At 32.5% G+C, this 16,102-nt stretch overlaps 1 protein-coding gene across 4 annotated transcripts in view; it reads left to right on the plus strand.

Annotated features, from left to right (window-relative positions):
- TFDP2 (transcription factor Dp-2) overlaps positions 1 to 16,102 on the plus strand; it is a 149,917-nt gene that overhangs the window by 16,985 nt on the left and 116,830 nt on the right. The window lies entirely within an intron of this gene.

Consider the following 16,102-nt stretch of genomic DNA (forward strand, 5'->3'; position numbering starts at 1 on the left):
CTACCTCTTGGATTCTGTCTTCACCGCAAAGCCTTCTCCAGTGCTCTGTCAGGGCCATCTTTTGGACTAGACCTGGTCACTCCAGGGCATTCTCCAGTGCTTTTGACAGACGTCTCCAGGACCAAATGTTGCCTGCTTGCCAACTGGCTTCTATCCTTACCCCCAAACCACTTCCTCAGTTACCCCATCTATCAGCCTTTTCCCTCATTCCTGTCCCTTTCAACCCTACTAAGCTGCATGAATTACCTGTTCCAGATCTGCCAACTTCCACTGAATTTTCTGGAATGCCTTCTTCACAACTAACAAAACGTTAGATCTTGCAATTATGAGATCATTAGTAACTTTGGAGAGGGAATTTTTAATTGAATGATGAAATCAGAGGGTAGATTACAGATGGGTTAGAAGCTAGTGAGAGGAAAGGAACTGGAGACTTTTAGTATAGATCGTTTGCTCTAGGAGTTTAGCCAAAGGGGAAGAGAAACAATGGACTAACTAGTGATGACGTCTGGATCAAGTGAAAGTTTTTTAAGAGTGGTGGGGACTTAGAGATGTTTATAGTCAACAAGGAAGGAGCCAGTAGATGTGAAGAGATGAAGTTTAGAGAGAATAGGGACAATAGTGATGACAGTTTGTTAGAGAAATTGGGAGAAGATGGAGTCAGAGGTTTGTCTTGGCAAGAAAAGAGCTACCTCTTGATCAGACACAAGAGTGAAGGAAGAAATGATGGGAGTGGGTGGCAGAGATATTTATGTGAGATAAAGAGAAGGAAAAAGTAGAAGCTCTTGGGAATGGTCAGTTTTTTTTGTTTTTTGTTTTTTTCTGAAGAAAGAAGATAAATCTTTAGCTGTGGGGTAAGGAAGGGATGTACTGGAAGACTTGAGGACAGATAAGAAGGTTTTGAACAGTTGCTGAGAAGGATGGGGTAATTTCAATAGTGGGTAGGATGGAGTGGTAAATAGAATATTTGCTTTACTGTAGTAAGGACCTAGTTGAGATTGTGTCAAATAAATTTGTGGTAGATGTAGTCAGCATGGTTCCCTGATTTCCTATAGCTCCATTCTATTCTGCAGCATATGAATAGGAGCAGAGAAATTGGCTAATGGGAACAAGTCACAGGTGGGGTTTGGCAAGGTGCTGGGATAAGAGCTAAGTGATTTGAGAGAAGGGTGGCACTGGCTTGCTAGAGGGTTGTAACAGGGAAGGGAGGACAGTACAATGCATCCAGCCAAAAGCTGTCAAGAGCAGGAGAGAAAATGGAGATCTGGGAAGGATGGAGAACAGAATTAGGGGTCATGAGGCATAGGGAAAGTTAGGGTGTCATCTGCTGGAGGAGAGGCAGAGTTGGATTTGTAGCCCTGCCTGAATCATGACCAATTTTTTTTCTCCCTCCCTTCTTTACCCCCCGCCCCAATACAGCAAGCAATCTGATATAGGTTTATAAATACACATTCATTTTAAACTTATTTTTATATTAGTCATCTTGTAAAGGAAAGGCAGAAAAAAAGAGGAAAACCATGAGGAAAAAAGCAAAAAAAAAAAAAAAAAAGTGAAAATAGTATGCTTCCATCCTCATTCAGTTTCTGTAGTTCTCTCTGGGTGCAGAGGCATTTTCTATCCCAAACCCATTGGAACTGCCTTTGCATCACTGTTGCTGAGAAGAGCTAAGTTTATAATAATTGATCATCACATAATGCTGCTGTTACTGTGTATAATATTCTCCTAGTTCTGCTCACTTTTCTCAGTATCAATTCATGAAATCTTTCCAGGCTTTTCTGAAATCAACCTGCTTATCATTTCTTATAGAATAGTAATATCTGTTAACATTCATATACCATAAATTATTCAGCCATTTTCCAATTGATGGGGCATCCTCTCAGTCAATTCCTTGCCATCACAAAAAGAACTGCTACAGTATTTTGCAAACTTCTATAACTGATTACAAAAAGAATGATTTGTAACCACCTGATAGGTAATTGTTTAATAGACCATTGTGGGTTCATTAAGAACAAGTTATGACAGATTAATTTTTTTTAAAGCAGGATTACTAGACTGATAGATTGTGATTGTTATAGACAAGAATATAACTAGATTACTGTGTGACATTTGACTCTCATTTGGAGGGATGCAGGATGGAGTGAGGTATATTAAAAGATAGTATGATTATTTGGAGTTAAAACTGGTTGAACAACTAGAATGGTGATTAATGGATCAGTTTCAGGCTAAAGGAAGATCTCTAGTGAAATGTTGGAAGGAACTCCTATCTTTGGCCCTATTCCGTTCAGTATTTTAATGAATTATTTGGAAGGCATAGCTCATCTTTTGGATGAGAAAACAATTCAAAAAGGTTTTCACAGCCCAGGTTGATAGACTAGATTTTGTAAGATGTAATTTAAGTTAATAAAATTAACTGTACATGTTCAGGATGGGGGAGAATTGCCTAGAAAACAATTCATTTGAAAAAGATGTAGGACGTTTAGTGGCCTATAATCTCAATATGATTTTTGTAATGTGCAATCAAAAAGGTTAATGTTCTCATTCTGCTTTAAAAGAGGCATCATGCCCAGAGAACTTGGCAGCAAGAAGTTATAAGTAGAGAGATGGCCTTGCTATCTGGAAGATAGGAGTTCAAGTTTTTCCTCTAACATTCATACTTAGGTAGGTGACAATGGTCAACTCACTTTCACTTAATTTCTCCGGACTCAAAACAATTTTCTAAATCTGTGTTACAGAAGAATTGCTATTTTTTTAGTAGAGGAAGTTTCTAAATCAGGAAATTCCCCATACCAAAGAAATTGTAAATCCAGACCAAAAAAAATTCCAGACAGAGTAGGTGAGAGGAATACCTCTCTCTGCTCTGGTCAGCAGAGTATCTAGTCTTGTATTTAGTTTTGAGTGCAACATTTTGGAGAGCACATTAGCAAACTAGAGCAGCATGTCCAGAAGATGGTGACCTAGGGTAGTGAGGAGAACCAAAACAATGATGTATATGAATTGGTTAAAGTAACCAAGGATTTTTTAGTTGGAAAAAGAAAGAAGATTGATATCACATATTTGAAGGTTTGTGGGTTTTTTTTTTTTTTTAATAGAAGAATTGTTACTTGTTTACTTTGTCTTTGGAGAGCAAACATAAAGCTACTATGTGAAAGTTATGTGGTGAGTTGGACAGATGTAGATGAAACATGAGAAAAAGTTTCGTTACAGTGGTATCCAAAAATGGGGAAAAAAAGCGGGCTGGGGAAGCCCTCTAATTCTAGGATTCCATAGAAGGGTGCAAAGAAGAAACTTGGATAATCTTTATAGGATAGTGTGGAGGAGATTCCTGAGGTAAGAGATGAAATGGACTAGATAATTTTTGAGATTTTCTTCCAGTTCTTAGAGCTGATGATTCACTGTAAATAGACTTCTAGGTTATTTCAGAATCTTAACTCTTTGAAAGCATTGCTAGTGCTTTTCACTATGTTAAAAAGCTTTGTGTTAGACCCTAGGATACATATCAGACAAGTTTGATGAGGAGTCCCTATCCTCAGGGAGCTTACAGCCTAGAATTGGTGAGGGGGCAGCTAGGTGGCACAGTGGATAGAGCACCAGCCTTGAATTCAGGAGGACCTGAGTTCAAATTTGGTCTCAGACACTTACTTCCTAGCTGTGTGACCCTGGGCAAGTCACTTAACCCCAGCCTAAAAAAAAAAAATAGAATTTGTGATGACAGGAATACAATAAAAAATCTGGCTATGATGTTTTTTGAGTATTTTTAAGCTTCCTAACTTTGAGTAGTGGTAGCTCAGAAGGTTTACAAAGTGCTTTCTTTACAATATTCCTGAGAGTTAAGGAATACAAGTAATAGTGTAATTTTACAAATTGTAATTTTGCAAAAGAGGAAACTGAGGCAGTGTAAAGTTAGGTGGCTTGCTAAGGATCACACAGCTAGTTAAGTGACAACTGAAATTCAAATCTAGGTCTTTCCTGGCCACAGAGCATTACAGCATCCCTCCTGCCTTCTTTACTGTAGGCTTAGGATTATTTCTATTTAAATATTTTTAAGTAAGAGAAAAAAATATGGTTTTTCTAGCCACATGTCTTAGTTGTTAAATAAAAATTTGAGAAAAAAACTTTAATGTGATTCATTTTTAACTTGTCATAACAATTTGAAGAAATGTATATATAAATTTAGGAGTTTGGTTAAGATTATTTGTAAGAACTTTTTAATATTAGAAATTTAAAAATCATAAATGTTACAAGTGATATTACTTTGAAAATATATGATTAGATATAAGGAAATTAAACATGAAGTCTATAAACAAATGATAATTACAATGATTTTAATCTGAGATGTATTCATGTGTTAGAAGAATTATTTTCAGACTAAATATTTTTTTGTATAGATATTGTATGCTCTGTTGATTTGAGTTAGTTTTTGAAAAAAAAAATTACATGCCTTATATACCATTTCTGTTTTTAGAACTATACTGCCAATGTTTTGTTTTAAAATTTTATTTCTTTCCTAGTTGAACACCAATAAAAATACACAATTAGTCTTTTAGGGAATGGCAGTAAAAGGTAACTAGAAACTATTGTATTTTCCTCAGTTTCTTCCTTATCTTTCTTCTCTTTCCCCTCATATTTATACTTGTTAGGCAGTTTGGAAATTTCATGTGAGTTTAGTTTTTTTTGTACAATCATTTTGACCTTTAAAAATATTTATGTGCTTATAAACTGTAAGAATGTGTTGCCTGTTGTGATGGAGCAGGGAAGGCCATGTCTTGACAAACATTTGTATAATTAATCCAAGAGCTGTACTGGCCTAGAAATTTTGACCCTGTTAAGCAGCATATGTGCAACAGGTGGTCTAATCCATTTAGGCCCTGAGCATAAATTAGAGATTTAAAATTTGGTTTGTACTGGTTAATAAAAGAACCTTTTTGTTATGGTTCTTGGCAAAGTCATAAAAACCTCATTTTGTTCTAAACTAGGGTGATCTCCAATGTTGTTTCTTCCTGACAGGAGAATATATTTTACCTTTTAGAGATATGTTACTCTTTTTAATGTAATGCACATTTCACTAAAATATTAAAATGTTCTAAAACATTCTGTCTTAAATATTATTTAGAAAAAAATTTGAGTTAGAAATTAAAGTAATTATTTTTGTGAGGGGAGGATGGAGTAGAAAATAATATTAAGGTTACCAATATACTTAAATGTTACATACTATGAGTTAACATATTTCAAATTGATGAATTTTTCATGTAATTCAAGTTTATCCATTTTAATGTTTAAAAATTAAGCATTTTAATGGAAATATTTATGTTACATATTTCCATGTTTTCTTAAACAATACTGAACATAATTTAATCTTTTATAACCCAGATTCATGATTATGAATATTTATTATAGTACAGTTTAGTTCTGTATTTTCAAGATGTCAGCTTTAACTTATTCTGTTACCTACCTCTTTCCCCATCTTCATTTTAGTTCCACTTTCTTTAAGCTGGTAACTCAGTAACCACATATGTTAAAAATTGTATTTGAAATATCAGTTTGGAGAAAGAAGGCCCAAACTTCTGTTTTTAATGTAGGTGTTCTATGGCTGCTACGTTAGGGAACTCAAATTCCTTTTAAAAAAAAAAAAAGAAAAGAAAGAAAGAAAGAAACCTTTGGTATTTAAAGCCATGTTTGAGAATCCAGATTCTTAAGATGTGGTTCACAATCCTCTATGGGGTCTTATAACTGGATGTGGGGATCGTGAAATTATGATTTGCTATTAGCAAATCATTTATATACCCATTTTATATGCCTGCATACCCTGAGATCACATAAAGATTTCTCAGGCAAAAAAGGGGTTATGACTGAGAAAAGCTTTAGAAGTCCTGGTTTGGAGTATTAGTTGCTGAATTTTTTGCTCAGGACTCCTCTATACTCTTAAATGTTATTGAGGACCTTCAAAGTACCTTTGGATATATCTTTTGGTATTTAATATATTTGAAAGTAAAACATCTTAGTGTTAATATGAAAATAGGTTGGAACTCGTGAAAGAGTTTTGCCCTGAAAGAGTATTAGAGACCTCAGGGGTCTCCAGACCTCAGCTTGAGAACTATTGTTCAAGAAGGTTGAAGTTTCATTTGAAGCATGTGAAGATTTTTGTGTGTTTTTAAACTTTAAGTTATGTTGTGATCAACCAGTAGTTTGGTTAGCAGCGTTACTCTATATAGTGAGTGTGTATATTGATACGTATCTTTATTTTATTATTATAATTATTTATATATGTTCTATGTCTATTATCAATAAAAGTTCTGATTAAATCCTTAACAGATTAACTAGCTTTTGTCACATATTAGTAGTAATGGGTAGAGTTTGTGTCAGTTCTGATTTTGCTATTTATCTGAAATTATTTTGATTTACTTGCTTTTAATGCACAATTCTAAGTTGATATGCAAAATGGTTGTATAAATTCATACTCCATCAATAGTTTATTTAGTATTATCTGAAATTGAATGAGTTTCCATTTTGCATCATTCTTGCTGATTTGTGAGGTAAATCTTCAGGGTTTTTAAAATTTGTATTTTTCTTAAAACTAGTTTTTTTGAGTGTTATTTTCATGTGGTCATTTATGGTTTTATTTTGAAAACATCTTTGACTATAGCTTGGGGAATATCTCTTGGTTATATATATGTGTGTATGTATTTAGGATATCATACTTATCAGTGATTTTTGATGCTTTTTAAAAGCTTTGTAATTTTTATGTAGTTAAAATTGTCTCTTGGACTTTCAAGAGCACTTCTATCCTTTGTTTAGTTAAGAATTCTCTCCCTACATATGAAAAGTAACTTGCCAAACCTTAGGATTTTTAAAAAATGACATAGCCTTTTATTTTAAATAATAAGCATTTATTAAGCACCTACTATATACTAGGAACTGTACTGAGAGCTTGGGGATTCAGAAACAAAAATACAACAATCCTTACCCTTAAAAAGCTTACATTCTGGGGCAGCTAGATGATGCAATGAATAGAGTACTAATCCTGAAGTCAAGAAGAACTCAGTTCATATGTGATCTCATATACTTAGGACTTCCTTAGCTGTGTGACCCTGGACATGTAACTTAGCCCCAATTGCCTCAGCAAAAAATAAAATAAAATAAAATAAATTTTACAATTAATAGTTATGTTCTGTCAGTAGAGCCAACATATGTTTAGATATATACAAAATAAATTTCAGAAAGGTACTAGCAGGTGAAAGGAGAACGAAAGGCCTTCTATAGAAGATTGTATTTGAGTTGAGTCTTAAAAGCAGCCAGAGACTACAAAGAGGGGCAGATAAAGAGGAAGAACATTCCAGAGATGGGGTAATTGGCAGTGCAAAGCTCTAGAGATGAGAGATGATATATACACAACTACCCACACACATACACACACAGACATATGTATGTATGTATTCAGATTTTTATCTATTTGGACCTTTTTTAAAAAAATATTTTTTTCCATTTTGTATTTATTGTAACATGATTTAAGTTGCTGTTCTAAACCTAATTTCTACTAAAACTGTTTTTTAGTTTTTCAGACATGTGAAACAAGGGAGCTTTCCCCTATAAATAATTAATGTTCTTGTTTGTAATCTAACACTTAATTGCTATATTTATTTTTAAAAATTGCTTCTGGTTCTTGCTTATCTAGTTTATAAGCCAGGTAGAATTTTTTTTTTTTGCTGCTGTAAATTGCTCAGTGAAAATTGAAAGATTCAGTGTTCTTACCAAATGCTGCCCCATAGGCCATAGAGTACTATAAATAGAATCAATATTTATTTCATTGTCTACTTAATTATGCTTTTATTTAGAAGACTATTAATTGGTTGTACTAAATCAAGACAATATGCAAAAATCAATTCTTATAGAAGTCAGAATTAAGGGACTGAAAACTTATAAAGAATTTAAATTCCTCTTGGAACCTTTTTTATCTATAGAAATGAAATAGAAATAATATTAAATGTTTGCCTTTTAGATATGGTGACTTTGCTTGATTTTGATTTCCGTTGGTATATTTTACTATTAATAACATTTTAAAATCTCTGAATATCATTTAGACAAAGATAGGTGTTTTACTATTCAAAGATTTTTTTAAATCAGCGTTAGTGTTAATTTTTAATGTTTCTTCTCTATTCTAGTTTCTGTTTAAAATTGTACTATCTTGAAAGCAGTGTGATACAAGCTGCCAAGTAATGTTTGGGAATAGAAAAGGGTCTACATTTTGAGACCATCTGTGTGAGGTGCTTTGTTTGAAACTGACAAGAGGTCATGGCAGATGGCGAAGTCATGAAGTCTGGCTTTTTCAGCTGGACAAAAAGTGTTCATGAAGCTGGAGGAAGAAACCCAACTGTTTTTACTGGTGTTAAAGCTTGGATGAGCTAGGTTTGAGACTTGACAAAGCATTCTGCACCAGTGCATATGACTTTGTTTCATCTTTCAGAAATTACTAGTGCCATTCAAAATAGTGACCTCTTATACATTGGATTTCATGTATACTTTTATTGTCCAGCATTTTAAAGGGTTAAAGATTATATAAATTTTATCTTCAAAGACAGTGTAGAAGCATTTAATAGTTTGGAAGGTTTATACTTAATCACATCCTAGTTATGTTAATATTTAGATATAGTAACAAGATAATATAAGCAATTACAGAAAAAAATCCTATAGGTTGTATTTCTGTAACAGATTTTATTTAGAAGCAAAATCTGTTCTCTTAGGGAAAAAAAAGTGCCAATTAAAAAATCCTCCTAAACTTTCTGTTATAGAATTTAGATATTACATATTAAAATTTTTTTAGCCTCTCCCAATTAATATGTATTAGTCAACATTGACTAAACTTTCATTTTGTATAGAGAACACTGTTAATTGTTATATATAGAGATAAATAATATGGATAGAATTTAATTTTAGTGAATATGATAGAACATAAAAATAGGTAAGCTTTATTTTAAATGGCAGTTAATTGTTCTCCTGTTCCAAAGAAATAATATATTACTGATTTTTTTCAGATTATGAAAGTTGCAATTTTGAAAGGTTGGAGAAAAAATGAGGAATGTTATAGGGATATATTTTTCATCCCTTCTAAATGGTAAATGTTTTTGTTTTCTTTAATGTGATTTTATTTGAATGCATTAATAGTCAATAAAATTTAATGATTTTTAATGTGCTTTAAAAATTATCCTCATTTTAATAACATTTTTATGGAACAAGAGTGTCATTGGAATATAGATATGGATAAATTTATGAAAACCCAAACTTTATATGATTTTAAAATAAAATGAATAACAGTAACTGATCTTTATGGTCAGTTCCATTTACCAAGCTTTTATTAAAAGTTTATTTGTCTATTATGTGCAAGAATGACATAACAGTTTAATGAAGTGTTTCTTATTATTAAATAAAATTCTAAAACTAGGGAAGGGAGAGACAAACAAGAGGGATTTATGGAAGAGATAGGAAGGATTGTCTTAAGGTGGATTAGAGAAAAAGAATTGGAGAGATAAAGCACTATCTTTAAAGAGGAAGAGGAACAAAAATGGAGGAAATCATAAACCTGACTTTCATAACTTTAAATGGGAATGTATCAAACAATAAAGAATGACAGATTGGATTAAAAAAAACCCAAAACTACACAGTTCCACAATCTGTTGTTTACAAGGAAAGACAGAAAGAATATGAGAATATACAACAAAATTTACTGTGTATCAGGTTTATCTAAGCAAGAGTTGTAGATGAAGCAAAAACAAAAATACAAAAATTATTTTGATAATTATAACTATAATATGGGTTGAGATTTGATACTACAAAACATCTTTCTTTCCTTTTTTTTTTCATTAATTTCCATGATAGTCTTGACCTTTTCCCCCTTCAGACAAATTTTGATATTTTTTTCCTATCTTTATAAAGTATTTCTTTGGTAGTTTAATTGTTGTTGCATTGAACATATAAATTAATTTTGTTATATTATTATTTTATTATAGTGACTCATCATTCCCAGAAGCAATTACTATTTTTCTAGTTATTTAGTTGTTTTTATTTGTGTGAACTATTTTAGAATTATGTTAAAATAGTTCTTATATATGTCTTGACAGGAAGATTTTCAAGAATTTTATATTGCCAATAATTATTTTAGGTGGGATTACTCTTTCCATCTTTTTCTTCTGGATTTTGTTGGCAATATACATAAACATGGATATATTTGGGCTTATTTATCCTGTAACTTTACTAAAGTTATTAGTTTTTTAAATCAGTTTTTTAAAATTGACTCTAGGATTCTCTATATCTGCAGGAAGTGGTAGTTTTCATTTACCTAGATTTGTTTAAAAATTTTTTTTTCTTGTCTCAATGCTATATTCAATAGTAATGGTATTAATGATCATCTTTGCTTTATCAAACTTCATCTTCTTGGAAAAGCTTCTAGCTTATTGTCATTACAGTTAATGCTTGTTCATAGTTTTAGATAGAGAGGCAGCTACATAGTGCTATGAATAGAGTACTAGCCCTGGAGTCAGGAAAATCTGAGTTCAAATGTGATGCTTTACACTTACTAGCTGTGTGACTTTGAGCAAGTCACTTAACCCCATTTGCCTCTTAAAAAAATTCAAAGCATAATGTAGTTTTAGATAGATACTACTTATCATTTTAGGGTAAGCTCTATTTATTCTTATGTTTTCTAGTGCTTTAAAAAAAAAACAAACCAAGAATGGGTGTTACATTTTGTCAAAAAGTTTTTCTGAATTTAAGTAATGATATGATTTTGGTTGGTTTTGTAATAAGTTATACTTTTCCTAAAGTTGAACCTGCTCTACATTCTTGATAGTCTGGTCATAGTAGATAATCTTGGTGATTATCTATTTCAAAATTTTGTATCAGTAGTTTCCTTTCTCTCTTTTGAGTCTTCCTGGTTTAGGTATCAAGACAATATTTTTGTCAAAGGAGTTGGTAGGATCCCTTCCTTAACTATTTTTTCCCTACAGTATATAGGGTATATTTTATAGGTTAAGTGGAATTTTTTTCTAACAATTGATTTCATTTCTTCATTTGATTGTGAATTCATCTTTTTATTGTTATATTGTTTTGGTTTTTCTTTTGATTTCTTTTTCATAGTCATATTAGTTAATGAAGTCTATTTTATTTTTCTAAGAACAGCTCCTATTTATTAATTAGAGTTTTTTTATTTTTAGTTTTATTGATTTCTCCTTTGATTTTCAGGATTTCTATTAGTATTTGGGATTTTTGTCATTTGATATTTTGCTGGACTTTTTTTTAGTTGTATGCCTAAATTGTTCCTTTGCTTTTTATCTTTTATTGATTAAAGAATTTAGATACAAACTTTCCCCCGATTATTACTTTTGCTTCATGCTATAAATTTTGTGGATTGTATCGTTGTTATTATCTTTAATGAAATTATTGCTTTTTTTCCTATTATTTTTTGACCCACCCATTTTTAGGAGTAAATTATTTAGTTTTCAATGAATTTTTAAGCTTTCATTCAAAAGTTGTATACTAAATATATTTTTTATTAAATTATGGTCAATAAAAGGTACATTTGACATTTTTGCTTTTCTGTATTTGTTCATTAAGTTTTTATGTTGCAGTATGTGATCAGTTTGTAAATGTGCCATCCATAGCTGAGAACAGGTATACTCCTTTCTATTCCCATTCAGTATTCTCCAGAATTCTGTTACACCTAACAAGATTATTATTATAGTTTTATTCTCTGTTTTTTTCTATTAGTCATTTTGATTTTTCTTTAATAATTTATATGCTGGGACAGTTAGTGGATATATATTTAATATTGCTATTAATTTATTATCCATGGTACCTTTAAGCAAGATGCTGTTTCTAGGGTATTTTCATTAGGTCTTTTTTTCTTTTTCTTTTTCTTTATATGAGATCATGATTTCTATTACTGACTTTTTCACTTTAGTTGAAACATATTAGAGTCTACTCCAGGCCTTTATTTTAAATCTTTGTATCTTTTGGTTTCAAGTTTGTTTTTTGTTAATAACATATTGTTGGATTCTTATTTCTAAGCCATTTGTTTCTGTCCTCTCCTGATTTAACGAAATATATACCTTTCATATTTACAGTTATGATGCTGTTTCCTTTCACCCTATTTTCTTATATTATCTTCCTTTTTTGTTTTTTCCCTTTTTAAGAATCTGTTTTGTTTATTAATACTTCCCTTAATTTGTCTTCCCTATTATTTCCCCCCCCCCCCATCTTTTCCTACTTAATAGCCTGATGGGTTTTTAAAAATGTATTTTTGAGCTCAACTATGTGTATTCTTCTTATCTTTAGTTCATTTAGATGAGAGTGAGGTGCAAGTTCATTTGGTCTTTTCCTACTGTCCCCTCACTGTTATTATTAACTCCCTTTAATGTGTCTCACTTATGCAAGATAAGTTTTCCTATTCTTTCTCTCCATTCTTCTCCCTGTGCATTTCTCTTTATTCTACTTAAGTAGAATACTTAAGTATTCTTTAAGTATTCTACTTATTCTATTTTTATTTTAAGATCCAAATACAGGCCCCCTGTCTAATTGGACTTTCTCTGTGACCCTTGGTAAAGATAAAATTCTGAGGGATTATATGTATCATCTCCCCATATAAAAATGTAAGCCATTTAAATCTCTTATGATTTCTACTACTCTCATTTTATGTTTTTATCTTTTTCTTGACTACTGTATTTGCAAGTCACATTTTCTGTTCAACTCTGGTTTTGTCATCAGGAAAGTTGAAAATTCTCTTTTGTTAAAGATTCATTTTTCCTCCATGGCTATAGAATCAGTTTTCTCTATAAATTATTCTTGGCTGTAATCCTAGAATCTTTGCCTTCTGGCATATCATATTACAAGCTCTCTTCTCCTTTATAATGGTGACTGCTAAGTCTTGTATGATCTTGATTATGGGTCCTCAATACTTGCATTTTTTCTTTTGGGCTGCTTGTAGTATTTTTCTTCCTTGATCCATATAATCTGGATTTGGGTTGTAATATTCCTGAGTTTTTGTTCTGGGGCTTCTTTTAGGATATCACTGGTGAATTCTTTTAATTTCTACTTTGTCTTTTGATCCCATGATACCTAGATGGTGTTCATTTATGATTTCTTGAAATATCATGTTAAGGAACCTTTTTTTTTGTTGTTCACAGCTTTCATGTTTCTAATGATTCTTTAATTATCTCTCCCATATCTGTTTTATAGGTCAGTTGTTTTTTTCCTATGAGATCTTTCACCTTTTCACGTTTGGCTGCTTAAGTTTGGCTTTAAGGAATGGATGGAATTTCAGAACTAAGTGAATCTTGAATTGTGAAGAACAACTAGACATGGGAGACATCAAAGGGGATGAGGGTAGGGATGTAACACAGTCTCTGTGCTTTGGCTCCTTTTCAAATTCTGTTTCTTTCCAGTCTTTAGCTGAGGTGCTAACTTCCCTGTTATATTATCTTCTTCCTTGAATCTTTCATGCTGCTGTTTGACCTCTGTTATAGTCTTATCCTAACACCAATTATAGTTATTTTGTATATGCCTTATCTTCCCTTTTTATATTATAAATACCTTGAGAATGAGGACTATTCCATTAAAAAAAAAATTCTTCCTATACAAAGCTGCCATCTTGGGCTTGCCATATTATAAGCAGCTTAATAAATATTTGTTAAACTGAAAATGAAGAAATTGAATGTGATCATGAGAATAACATCTCTTGGCTGCTGTCAAACCACTCATGTCTCCTGGTGCTATCCTGGCCCACTCTCAGCTCCCCACAAAGCACCATCCTCTGTTACTTCACTATGCAGCTACATTTGGGGTCACTTTATAGCCTGTATATTTTACAAGTATTTGAAGTTAGCAAGCTTCTGTTCTGTTGGCAGGGCTATGGCTTCATTAGCATGGCAGTCTTCTGCCAAGGTATTATCTACAGGGCCACAGACTACTGCCTTCCATGGCATAAGGTTCTTCCTGTTAGCCAAACTGCTCCCATCTAATGGTCCTTATTCAGTTTCTATTCTTTGTAGCATTTGGCCCTGCTAAATTTTCTCTTTTTCCTTGACTTTTCAGTTTGCTCTTCCTTTCTGTCGTCCTCAGCTAGCTAGTGGCACTTTGTTTTTTCTTTCTCAAATCAATGTTCTGTTCTTGCTCTCTCCTTGTCTTTGGATTCTCTCTAAGAAATTTCATTCAATTTTTGGCCTTCAACCTTAAATTTCTACTTCTGTGAAGATGACTGCAAAATCATTCTATCTGTTCCCTGATCCCTCTCCCAAGCTAACGACTCAGTATCTTTAACTAACTACAAAATATGGTTTATTGGTGACCTTTTTCTAAAATGTTAGACCTAGGATTTTCTGTCCAAATCTGCTTCTTATTCCAATTTCCCTATTTTAATCACTCATACTATCATTAGTCCAAGCTCCAAAGTTCAAAAATTCACCATTATCTTTCTCAGCTCTCATATCTAATTAACCGTCAAGTCTGGGCAATTCTATCTTTTTAATAACTTACCTTCTTTAAACTCCCAATGTCATAAACTTAGAACAGATTCTAATTACCAGTTATTTGAACTATTGCCATATAAGAGAAAACATACCGTAATTGGTATTAAGGGGACAAAGTTCAAATCCTCTCTGTGCTAGTTAATCTGAGAAGATTAATTTGAGCAAATCAGTTTCTCATCTGTAAAATGGGAGGACTAGACAAGATGATGTCTAGGGTCTCTTCTGGCTCTAAATCTAAACTTCTATGATGGATCCCATGGTTCTACTCTCTCCCACTTCAGATATAAACTTTTTAACATCTCAAAGAATGATATGAGGAACCTTAGGGATTCTCAAGACCCATTCTGAGGGTCTACAACATCAAAACTATATTCATGCTACCAAGATATTTTAATTTCTAATATGATAAATATTTATAAATATAATCCAAATAAACAAAAGTTCTTGGGGGAAATTTTTAAGAATATAAAGGGGGTCCTAAGAACAAAAGGCTTGAGAACTACTGGTGAAGCAAAAAGGCCCCTGCACATGGAGTTAGGAAAACCTAATTTGTGTTCACATCTAACTTCAGACACTCTTAATTGTGTGAGCCTCAGGCAAGTTATTGAACTGCTCTGTGCCTTAGTTTCACATGGTTAGACTCTATGTTTCCTGAATGTGAACCATTACATATGACTGTTCTTGTTACCTGTGTTCTCCACAGGTGTAATGCCTTACATATAAATCTTTTGTATGCTTACTCTGGTCACAGAAGATGTGTGCTAGGTATTTGTGGGAGAAGAGCTCAGAATTTTTGAGGCAACTAAATGATATAGGGTTAGTTCTGAAATCAGGAGGTCCTGGGTTCAAATGTGACCTCAGACACTTACTATTTGTGTGAGCTGAGCAAGTCACTTACCCCTGTTTGCCTTAGTACATCATCTGTAAAAAATGAACTGGGAAATGACAAATCATTTTAGTATCATTGCCAAGAAAACCCCAAATGGGGTCATGAAGAGTCAGACATTCCTGAAAAACAAGTTCAAGGTTTATGGGAAGAATATTATGTTCATTACTATAATATTGTGTTTATTTCATCAAATTCCTATACTTTGTTCTAAGTAGATCTTCTGACTGACTAGTCAAAATAAATTTATAGGTGGAGGAGTGTCAGCTATGGATTGATACACAGATTACTTTGAATCTGGGATAATTAATTGGGGGATTCACAAGTTAAGGGATGCTAAGTATTAATTCTATTTGATTCTCATAACTGTCCTGTGAGAAGGAACTTGAAATAGTTATTCTGTTTTACAGATGAAGAAAGCACTCAGAAACTTTATTACTTGAACATTAGAATTCAAATTTCCTGCCTCCAAATCCAGTGCTTTGGTGACATCATCACAATATCTCATCTTCTGAAATAGAAAGCATGGTTGATATCGCTGGAAGGTTTTGAGGAATAAAGAAGGAAAGTTGAATGAAGCCTCATTTTCAATAAAACATGATGCTCAATCTTCTTCCACAATGTAGAGTTTGAGTGATGGGATGGAGCTTCACTTGGGGCCTTATGGAAAAAGGAAATTTGGAACACTGTGAAGAATGGTGGGAGAGAC

The sequence above is a fragment of the Sminthopsis crassicaudata genome, chromosome 3 (genome assembly GCF_048593235.1).
Source record: "Sminthopsis crassicaudata isolate SCR6 chromosome 3, ASM4859323v1, whole genome shotgun sequence".
NCBI lineage: Eukaryota > Metazoa > Chordata > Mammalia > Dasyuromorphia > Dasyuridae > Sminthopsis > Sminthopsis crassicaudata.